Below are 12453 nucleotides of genomic sequence, written 5' to 3'. Positions count from 1 at the left end.
TGTCACTCCCAAGGGGAAGACACCGTGGAGACCACACCCCGCCCAGAGAAAAATGGGGGGGGGGGGTATTTTGAGTGGAAATACATCACATTACCGAGTCTTGTCAGAAGTATGTCATGTGGAAAAGTCCCATGGTAGGTCCTACCCGAAGGGGGAGGAGTTTCTACAAACATGGTGACCGGGGGCAGAGGGGCCTGTGCCCAAGGAAGACACAGTTTACCGACAGGGAAATGATTTAGCGGAAGATATCACATGGGGTCACATACGGGGAACCACCACATGTGGAGCACCTACCTCAGTACAGGGTCTAGTTAGTACACATACTGGGCCGGCAGCGAGTTTCTCTGCAAACTCATCTGCCACAGGGCTAAGGAGGAAAGTCATCCAGGGATCACAACTTGTGAACACGACTGGGAGTCAAAAGCGCACGTCTTCACCTCATGGGAGGGGAAGGGCGCTATGCGAAAGCGGTACACCCGGCCAGCTGTCCCGGAACTTACCTGTTCGGACCTGACAACACATGTGACGAAACCGGCTCAAACCGGAGATTATAGAACCTTGCAAAGGTGTTGGGTGTTGCCCAGCTCCGCTACACTCCTAGTAGAGTGGGCTCATAGCCCCATGGGGGGTGACACGTCCTGGGCATGATATGCCATCACGATGGCATCAACGACCTAGTGGGAAATCCTCTGTTTGGAGACAGTGCTTCCTTTGCCGCTGTCCACCAAAGCAGACAAAGAGCTGCTTGGAGCTTCTAAAGCTCTGCGTGCTATCCAAATAGATGCACCAAAGCAGACAAAGAGCTGCTCGGAGCTTCTAAAGCTCTGCGTGCTATCCAAATAGATGCTTAAAGCATGCACCGGACACAGCAACTTCAAAGCTGGGTCTGCCTCCTCCTTGGGCAGCTCTTGCAGGTTCACCACCTGATCCCTAAACGGGGTCGTGGGAACTTAGGGCACATAACCCGGTCGGGGTCTCAGGATCACGTGAGAGTAACCCGGACCGAACTACAGGCACGATTCGCTGACAAAGAATGCCTGCAGGTCCCCTACCCTCTTGATGGAAGTGAGTGCAGTCAAGAGTGCAGTCTTCAAAGAGAGTGCCTTAAGCTCAGCTGACTCCAGGGGCTCAAAGGGAGCACCCCGTAGACCCCAAAGGACTACAGAGAGGTCCCATGAGGGCATAAGTCACAGTCTGGAGGGATTCAACCTCCTAGCGCCTCTCAGGAACCTGAAGATCAAGTCGTGCTTCCCCAAATACTTACCATCCACTACCTCGTGATGTGCCGAAATGGCGGCTACATACACCTTCAAGGTGGAGGGGGACAGCTGCCCTTCCAGCCTCTCCTGCAGGAAGGAAAGCACTGATCTGACTGCGCATCTCTGGGGATCTTCGTGTCAGGAAGAACACCACTTAGCGAAAAGATGCCACTTCAAGGCATACAGGCGCCTCGTAGAGGGAGCCCTAGCCTGAGTGATCATGTCTACCACTGCGGGTGGTAGGCCACTTAGGTCTTCCGCGTCCCGTCCAAGGGCCAGACGTGGGAATTCCAGAGGTCTGGTCGTGGGTGCCAGATGGTGCCCCATCCCTGAGAAAGAAGGTCCTTCCTCAGGGGAATTCGCCGGGGGGGCCTGTCATGAGGAGCATGAGGTCCAAGAACCACCTCTGGGTGGGCCAGTAGGGTGCTACAAGGATGATCTGCTCCTCGTCCTCCCTGAACTTGCACAGAGTCTGTGCAAGTAGGCTCACTGGGGGAAATGCGTATTTGCATAGTCCAGGTGGCCAGCTGTGTGCCAGCATGTCTATACCGAGGGGTGCCTCAGTCAGGGCGTACCAAAGCGGGCAGTGGGAGGATTCCCGGGAAGCAAACAGGTCTACCTGTGCTCGACCGAAATGACTCCAAATCAGCTGGACCACCTGGGGGTGGAGTCTGCACTCTCCCCTGAGCGTAACCTGTCATGACAGTGCTTCCGCTGTGGTGTTGAGGTCACCCGGGATGTGAGTGGCTCGTAGTGACTTGAGGCGCTGCAGACTCCAGCGGAGGAGACAGCGGGTGAGTTGTGACATGTAACGGGACCGTAGACCGCTTTGATGGTTGATGTATGCTACCGTCGCCTTGTTGTCTGTCCGAACCAACACATGCTTGCCCTGGATCAACGGCCGGAACCTCCACAGGGCGAGCAGTACTGCCAACAACTCGAGAAAGTTGATGTGCCAATGCAGCCGCGGGCTAGTCCAGGAGCCAGCGGCTGTGTGCCCATTGCATACGGTGCCCCAGCCCATTTTGGAGGTGTCCATCGTAACCACGACACACCTGGAAACCTGCTCTAGGGGAACCCCTGCGCGTAGAAATGCAAGGTCGGTCCAAGGGCTGAAGAGGCAGTGACAGATCGGCGTGATGACCACGTGATGTGTCCCGTGGCACCATGCCCATATTGGGACTCGAATCTGAAGCCATTGCTGAAGTGGTCTCATATGCATCAACCCGAGCAGTGTGGAAACTGCTGAGGATGCCATTTGCCCCAGGAGCCTTTGAAAAAATGTCTTCTCTCTGAATGCCTTCAGACAGTTCAGCACTGACTGTGCACGCTTGTTCGTGAGGTGCGCCGTCATCGAGACTGAGTCCAACTCCAAGCCGAGAAAAGAGATGCCCTGAACCGGGGAGAGCTTGCTCTTTTCCCAGTTGACCCGAAGCCCCAGTCGGCTGAGGTGCATGAACACAAGGTCCCTGTGTGCACACAACATATCCCGAGAGTGAGCTAGGATTAGCCAGTCATCGAGATAATTGAGGATGCGGATGCCCACTTCTATTAGCGGGGCAAGGTCTGCCTCTGCGGCTTTTGTGAAGATGCGAGGGGACAACGACAGGCCGAAGGGGAGGACCTTGTACTGGTACGCCCAGCCCTCAAAAGCAAACCGCAGGAAGGGTCTGTGTCGAGGTAAGACCGAGATGTGGAAGTACGCGTCCTTCAGGTCTACCGCCGCGAACCAATCTTGATGCCGGACGCTCGCTAAAATGCATTTTTGCGTCAGCATCTTGAACAGGAGTCTGTGCAAGGCCCGGTTCAGTAGTCGCAGGTCCAAGATTGGCTGCAACCCACCACCTTTCTTTGGTACAATGAAGTAGGGGCTGTAAAACCCTTTCTTCATCTTGGCTGGAGGCACAGGCTGTATCGCACCCTATCTCCGTACGCAAGGTAGAGGTGTTCTCGACCTTCACCGAGGTGAAGCGTATGCCGCTGAACCTAGGCGGGCGCCTGGCGAGCTGAATCACGTAGCCGAGTTGGACGGTCTGAGTCAGCCATCGTGACAGGTTGGAAAGCGCGAGCCACACGTCCAAACTCCGGGCGATGGGGACCAAGGGGATAATCACGTCGGACGTACCGGCGGGTGGGGCCTCTTTGCGGGGTGGAGCCAGAGGCGCCAAGTCGAGGGGGCTCGAAACCCGTGGCCGTGCTAAGTCCAGAGACATCGAAGCACTTACCTGGCTCCTGACGCCCACCATAAGATTGGTCGAGGAGGGGGGAGGAGGAACATCGTCCCCACAGTCCGTCGGAACGAACCCGGTGTGGGCATGTTTGTGCCACAGCTGGCCGCAAGCGAGCGTGCTGAGGAATGGGAGGTCCATGGGGGGGTTACCCGGTGGAGGTGGTCCCATTGGAGTCCCCAAATCGCCCCCAGTGCTAACCGACGTGGCCTCATACCCGTAGGTAGAAGGACCGAGGCGGGGAGCCGCTGGGGTGGCTTGCTTTCTTACGAAGGCAAGCCGCGACCACAACATTGCCATGGTCATGTTCTCGCAATGAGGACAAGACCCATCCACGAACAAAGTCTCCACGTGGGCAGCACCCAGACACATCAGACAATGATCGTGGCTGTCAGAAGCGGAGAGATAATGACCGCAACCAGGAATAACACAAAAATGGAAAGACATCTTTAAAAAGACGTTCCGTGTGTGCCGCTCTTTTAGAGTTTGAAAATATACTCTTTTTGCTGTTCTGCCGAAGCGCCCAGGGGTGATCTCTGCACTCCATGGGTGCAGAGGGGGAGAAGACGCTGAAATGATGAGCAGATGAGGTGAATGAACTCGGGTGAATTCAGCTCAATGAATAGAACCGCTCGGCTCCGAAGGGAAAATCTAAATGAGTGGTTGCATACCAGCTCCTTTTATACCCGTATGTCCGGGGGAGTGTCATACAAATTCCACTTGCCAATTCCCATTGACCTTTTTTCAAAAAGCAGAGGTGTTTGGGGCTCCCAAGAGTGACCCCTAGTGTCACTACATCGACACAATGTTGAGTGAGTGACAGATAGGGAATCAGCGTTATTCCAGCGTAACTTTTTCATCTATATTTGGACCAGATGTACTACATTTGCAAAGAATTAAGTGAAATAATGTCTCAGTTATGGTTAGGGTTAGGAGTATATTTATGTGATTACTACTCAGTTGTTTCCAAAAAATCAGACACACTGTGCCTTTCAAGTCACATCCATTCAAATTATTATTTGGTATAATGTTTGCTCATGTCTCGTAGTTCTGATTAGATAATGGCATGGATGATTGTTGGTGCCAGACAGGCTGGTTTGAGTATTTCTGTAACTGCTGATCTCCTGGGATTTTTACACACAACTAGAAGTTACTCAGAATGGTGCCAAAAACAAAAATCATCCAGTGAGTGGCAGTTCTGTGTACGGAAACGCCTTGTTGATGAGAAAGGTCAACAGAGAGTGGCCAGACTGGTTAGAACTGACGAAGTCTACGGTAACTCAGATAACCACTCTGTACAATTGTGGTGAGAAGAATAGCACCTCAGAATGCAGAATGCATTCTGCTATTCTGCGATGCGGATTGGCGCAGTTTTGGTGGCATGGGGACCTACACAATATTAGGCAGGTGGTTTTATTGTTGTGGCTGATCGGTGTGTGTGTGTATATATATATATACAGGTGCATCTCAATAAATTAGAATGTCGTGGAAAAGTTCATTTATTTCAGTAATTCAACTCAAATTGTGAAACTCGTGTATTAAATAAATTCAATGCACACAGACTGAAGTAGTTTAAGTCTTTGGTTCTTTTAATTGTGATGATTTTGGCTCACATTTAACAAAATCTCAAAAAATTAGAATACATCATAAGACCAATAAAAAAAACATTTTTAGTGAATTGTTGGCCTTCTGGAAAGTATGTTCATTTACTGTATATGTACTCAATACTTGGTAGGGGCTCCTTTTGCTTTAATTACTGCCTCAATTCGGTGTGGCATGGAGGTGATCAGTTTGTGGCACTGCTGAGGTGGTATGGAAGCCCAGGTTTCTTTGACAGTGGCCTTCAGCTCATCTGCATTTTATGGTCTCTTGTTTCTCATTTTCCTCTTGACAATACCCCATAGATTCTCTATGGGGTTCAGGTCTGGTGAGTTTGCTGGCCAGTCAAGCACACCAACACCATGGTCATTTAACCAACTTTTGGTGCTTTTGGCAGTGTGGGCAGTGCCAAATCCTGCTGGAAAATGAAATCAGCATCTTTAAAAAGCTGGTCAGCAGAAGGAAGCCTGAAGTGCTCCAAAATGTCTTGGTAAACGGGTGCAGTGACTTTGGTTTTCAAAAAACACAATGGACCAACACCAGCAGATGACATTGCACCCCAAATCATCACAGACTGTGGAAACTTAACACTGGACTTCAAGCAACTTGTGCTATGAGCTTCTCCACCCTTCCTCTAGACTCTAGGACCTTGGTTTCCAAATGAAATACAAAACTTGCTCTCATCTGAAAAGAGGACTTTGGACCACTGGGCAACAGTCCAGTTCTTCTTCTCCTTAGCCCAGGTAAGACGCCTCTGACGTTGTCTGTGGTTCAGGAGTGGCTTAACAAGAGGAATACGACAACTGTAGCCAAATTCCTTGACATGTCTATGTGTGGTGGCTCTTGATGCCTTGACCCCAGCCTCAGTCCATTCCTTGCGAAGTTCACCCAAATTCTTGAATCGATTTTGCTTGACAATCCTCATAAGGCTGCGGTTCTCTCGGTTGGTTGTGCACCTTTTCTTCCACACTTTTTCCTTCCACTTAACTTTCTGTTAACATGCTTGGATACAGCACTCTGTGAACAGCCAGCTTCTTTGGCAATGAATGTTTGTGGCTTACCCTCCTTGTGAAGGGTGTCAATGATTGTCTTCTGGACAACTGTCAGATCAGCAGTCTTCCCCATGATTGTGTAGCCTAGTGAACCAAACTGAGAGACCATTTTGAAGGCTCAGGAAACCTTTGCAGGTGTTTTGAGTTGATTAGCTGATTGGCATGTCACCATATTCTAATTTGTTGAGATAGTGAATTGGTGGGTTTTTGTTAAATGTGAGCTAAAATCATCACAATTAAAAGAACCAAAGACTTAAACTACTTCAGTCTGTGTGCATTGAATTTATTTAATACACGAGTTTCACAATTTGAGTTGAATTATTGAAATAAATGAACTTTTCCACGACATTCTAATTTACTGAGATGCACCTGTATATATATATATATATATATATATATATATATATATATATATATATATATATATATATACACACACACACACACACAAATGTAAACTTTAAACTCTGGAAACAGCTCTTGTTGACTTTGAATTTATCTTTTACCCTGAGATAAGATGATGTTGCTCTATGACATAATGGTCAGACATGTGAAACCTTTAGTGTGTACTTTAGTATTCCACTGTAAATCCCTCTCAGGAGTAACTTTGAGAATCATGTGTTGCAGGATATAACACAGATCTTCACATTCACTAAAATTAAGCGTTAAAACTATTTGAGCACTTAAGTTATACTTAAAATGCCCGAATGTCATTGCTTTAGATATCAAAGCAAGTGTCATTTATTTAAAAGATAGCATTAGCACACTTTTCAAGCAAAACATTTCACAAAAATAACTTTGCTAGGTGTTACAAAAACTAATTGATATACTGATCTGTAAAATTAAGATGACAAATATTGTGGCACTTTGTGGTTGTCAAACATTAGTGGAATTTGATGGTAAAGGAATGTCTCTAGTTCAATAAATGTGAAGCTTAATCAACAGCAATGGTAGCATAACATTGACCCTAAAGATCAATGGGAGATAATGAATAATAGGGATTTTAAGCATGAAAAGTCCAATAGAACAACCACTTGATTCCCAGTTTGATCCCGAAAGAATCTGGGTTGTTTAGAGAGTATAACTTGTGTATCTTGCTCTTGGAGTTATTTAGAGAAAGTAGAAATGTACTGTACTTAATCATTTCATTTATTAGACCAGACCAATGTCACACTAATGAAATAAGGAAAAACTAGCATTTGAATTTGAGTGACAGGAAGATACATTGATAGAATTGCAATTCAAAGAAAGTCAATGCAGCCACATAAAAGAGGAATTACGGTAACACTTAACAGTAAGGTTCCATTCATTAACATTTGTTAATGCTTTAGGTATGATGAACTAACAGTGAACAATATATATTTGTACAGCATTAATTCATCTTTGTTCATTGTTACTTCATGTTAAACGGCATTAACTAATGTTAAAATATACAACTTTTGATTTTAAAAATGTATTAGTAATTGTTGAAATTAACAATAACCATGATCATTAAATGTGGAGACAAGCAAGGCAAAGATGGGTCAATTTAAACTGATACTCTAGGTTTAAATGGCAAACAGACACATAATGCATGACATGTATCCATGTATAATATGACTACAGACAGTGCTTCAATATAAAAACAGGCAAATCCCAGGCATTTTAGGTGATTTAAAAATCCTGGTTTGATACTTTTAAGAACCCCCTGGGTGAACGACGTGTTGTCAGCAAGTATTACAGCTTTTTCTACTTATATTTCAACTTGTGGACAGTTTTGCCACTTCCTTTGGTGATTGTTGTGCTGCACTGATAGGCTGAACGCCAGGGCAGGTGATGCTCTGACATAAAGATCCATATTTAACTTCTCCCTCGTAAGGAATATTATCCAGAACGAGCAAACTAAACATTAAACAAGATTGTCACTAGAGGGCGAAATGCAACTGTCATATCCGCAGGTCAGAGATGGTGAAATGGAAGCATTTTCGCCTGTCAGTCACTGATGCTCTATGACAGTTTGGGCATACCAAGATGGCTGCTCGAACACTTACGGTGGCTTCACCTCCTGCTGGCAGTTTATCGTTGCGTCAGCGATCCAGTTCTATATATATATATATATATATATATATATATATATATATATATATATATATATATATATATATATCAGGGAGTCCAACACAAATCATATAAATCAAATAAATAAAAAAAGGTCAAGAACAGACTACTTCAAAGGTGTTCTATTTGAGTTCAGTTCTAACTCTACTTCATATTTTTTGCTCCATTTAATGTCATTTTGCAAAAATGGTGCCGTAATGTCATTTTGCTAAAATGGTGCCATAGTCACATACTTTTCATGAGATCAGGCTGCAGAGGAAGCACCTCTCCAGTTCACCTTGGCAACCATCTAAAATATCTAGCTGAAGATACATTTCCCCCAGAACACCAAATCAAGGACTACATAAAGACTATATCTAATACGTAAAGCCCTTTTGTGTATTTTTTCAATGTTAAAATACTTTTTCCTATTCCAGCTTAAAGCACTATAGGTACAATACAAGTTAAGCTCAATCGATAGTATTTGTGAAAAATGTTGATTACCAAAAAAATACATTTGGACATCCCTCCCAAATAAAAATGGTGGCTACAGTGTGGCATTTAAAAAAAAAAAAAAAAATTTTGTGGATTTTCTCCCCTTTCCTCCCCAATTTTGGCTTGCCCAATTCCCAATGCGCTCTAAGTCCTTATGGTGGCATAGTGACTCGCCTCAGTCTGGGTGGCGGAGGACGAATTTCAGTTGCCTCTGTGTCTGAGACAGTCAATCCATGCATCTTATCACGTAGCTTGTTGTGCGCATTACCACAGAGACCTAGGGCATGTGGAGGCTCACGCTATTCTCTGTGGCATCCCTAGCAACCGGGCCAATTGGTTGCTTAGGAAGCCTGACTGGAATCACTCAGCATGCCCTGGATTCAAACTTGCGACTCCAGGTTTGGTAGTCAACATCTTTACTTGCTGAGCTACCCAGGCCCCACAGTGTGGCACTTTTAATGAAAGTGAATGGGGCCAATTTTTGGATGGCTGAAAGGCAAATAATTAGTGCTTTCTTCAATTCTTCTGTTAAAATTTGTATATTGTTTGAACTGTAAAGTTGTTTATATCATTATTTTCAAGATCGTTATAGGGTTTTGGGTGTTGTGTTGTCATGGCAACAAAGTTGTTTACAGATTGGACCCCGTTCACTTCCATTATAAGTCTCTTAATATAATCCTACCTTAATGCTGCCTTTATGTCCTTTTTGGAGCTTAAAAGTGTTTGTCTCCATTGACTTGCATTGTATGGATATATTCACCTCATATGTCCATCAAATATCTGTTCCGCAGAAGAAAGTCAATGAGTTTGAGATGGCATAAGGGTGAGTAAATGAGAGAATTATCATTTTTGGGTGAACTATTCCTTTAAGTTTAGTTGACACACACACACACACACACACACACACACACACACACAAAGCCAGCCCTTTGGAATAACTAAAATATATTTAAACGTGCAATGTTACTAAACTGATTTATCACCATATGCTATTTAAGTCATGCTCAGCACACTTTGGGTTTTGGATGATCAACCACAACACATCAGTGTGTATTTCTTTAAAAGTACCACAGTTTCATTGCAATCTAGTGTGAAACCAAGGTGAGAATTATTAGGATATGAATTTTGAATTAAACAATGCCGTCTGTATTCTCCAGATTAATGCTCTCTATAGCTGGATTACTCTGACATTGACTAATGAAATATCTTCTTTCACCAAAGGCAGAAGGGTGTCAAAAAATCTGTGGAAAATCAAACTCTCTACTGGACAAGTATTCATGCAGCTCTGTACATTAATTAGTCCTGCACTGGGCGACATAAGGTGCCTTGACCGCCCGACTGCAGGATTAGTTGATTATGGTCTGGGAAGGGTCTCTGTTGCCATGGCATGGGCATTGAGTCCCACTGGCACCTCACTAAATTAAGATCTTCTAAAGAGGGATTCAGTGTTGTATGCTCATCTGTAGGGGGTATAGAAACAGAAAGAGAGAGAGAGAGAAACAGGAGAAGAGACATTGTAGAAAAAGCGACATGTAGATTTTAGCTTGAAATCAATAGTCTCCTATAAAATTAACCAAAGTGTATGCTTTCTGTTGAACGTGTGTGATTTTATGTATTGCGTGATCTCTGCACTACTCATGTCACCAAAATGAATGGCTTACTTGAGAGATAAAGCTATACTTGCCCACGCAAATGTCAAATCCACAATTCTTGGGTTTTGTAGGTGGTTGTCAGGACATTGCCAGGGTGTTCTGGGTGGTTTCTATGTGGTTGCTATGTTGCTCAAGTCAAAAGAGTCCACCCACAAGTCTCCAAGACATTCTGGTCTCTAGATATGGCTCTTCCTCGGGTCCCTCCTTAAAGTCTGTTGTATTTATTTTTGCCACTTTAACCATTTACCAAAAGGAAAAGTTTATGTTTGATTGCTTAGAAAAGTAATAGCACAATTCTCTGAATCATCACGATTTGAGAATTGTTCATGTCCATAGCACTTTTTATCATCAATCTATTAATTATTTTCTTATAGTGTTCTTTACATAATAAGCTGAGAAAGAAAGTATTTTAACAGTGAAAAATAAAAATACACACCTTTAATACCTGCAATAAAGCTCAACAGTCTGGTTCCATATGTAAAAATCCCATTAAACTTTCTTTTTTTTTCTTTTTTTTTTTTACGATAATTTATAAACCTTTAAAGATAGACCTAACATAAGCTACGAGGTTGGTAATCGATGGTAAAGTATATGCTTCTGATAAAGCTGTCAGACATTTGTTATTTCAATTTCATTTTTTAGAAATCATGCTTTATAGCAGAACTCCTGCTGACAAACTACACTACCCATAATCCTGAGTAGAAAGATTCTCCAATCAGAGTATCGCGGTGGACGAAGCGTACTAAAAGAGCTCTGCAGCAACCGGCCACTCCCATTACACACTGCGACTGATTTTAATCAAGTCTCCCTACACTCTCAAGCTGCTTATATATTTGTATATATCTGAATATTTTGCAGTATAAGACCTACTTTAAATATATTGTTTCTAAACTTTTAATCAACAACTTGAAATCAATAGTTTTATATTTTTTCATTATTTTTAATTTGATTATGTCACTTGCGATGCTTCGTGCGATTGCAGTTCATTCCCTCATGAAAGTCATTAAAAACAAAGTATTGTTCCTTTGTCTTTTTGTCCGATTTTCAAATATTTTTTAGCTTCAAATCAAAGTTTGTGATGTTGTGATTAACCCTGGAGCTGGTTGGTTTGGTTCATGGCTTAGAACTCTTTTGTGAATAATTTTAAGACAACCCATTGGAAAAATGAATGGGAAAAACACTTCAGGAACCAAGATGACTGAAAAAGTGGTCTGGCACTGTTGAGCTCTATTAATGCTCTGTCTATGCAATAGTACCGAATGCTTTTCATGAGAAACACGATGCCATTAATTAAAAACAGTGCCAATCTGGGCTAATTTTTCCAAAAGATGCATTCCTCACCAAATTACATAGGCAACTTTATGGCTCGGAAAAACTAGCACAATTATTTAAGCAAGCATTTTTATATAAGAGTTTTCTATAGACCGGAGTCGCCGGCTGATCTAATATTAGTGTTATAAGCTGAAATGTCTGCTATAAAAGCAGCTCCACAGGAGAGACAGACTCTAATAAAGAGGGAGGTGTCAAACACCTGCAGTTACACACTGTGTGGCCCACACACACACATGCACTCAAACATGATGTTCACAAAAACACATAAAACATTTATACTTTCATGAGATGATCGCATGGATGCGCTGATGTCCCACTGAGATAAGTGAAACAGAAAGTGCTCGTGAGATTTTATTATGTGGAGATCCTGGCGTAACACCTTGCTCTGTAGTTTACTATACATATTCCTTATCTTCCTTCAATTCCTACAAAGCTTACAGAGAAGTAAATGCAGATGGTGAGCTGTTGTTCTGAGATTGTGTTGTTGACCTCTGTTCATTTAGAAAAGCAGTCACTTTCAAATACAATAATGGAATACGATGAATGGAAATGACAGTTAGTACTGTTAGTAAGTGTCAGTTGAATTCCATGTAGTTGTTCAAGAGTGCAAATAACACAATGACTTTCAAGCCCCAAATCTGTATCCTGCCAGTCCCAGTGAGTATTAAAATTGGGAAAGAGTTTTAAAGGTGAAACTAGATATTACAGGGTTTAAGCTTAATATTAATTCTTGGGTAAAATACATCTGTACAGTACTTCT

This window comes from Myxocyprinus asiaticus, chromosome 26, assembly GCF_019703515.2.
Source record: "Myxocyprinus asiaticus isolate MX2 ecotype Aquarium Trade chromosome 26, UBuf_Myxa_2, whole genome shotgun sequence".
Taxonomy (NCBI): domain Eukaryota; kingdom Metazoa; phylum Chordata; class Actinopteri; order Cypriniformes; family Catostomidae; genus Myxocyprinus; species Myxocyprinus asiaticus.
The sequence above is the reverse complement of the archived record's forward strand: the minus strand, read 5'-3'. Positions refer to the sequence as shown.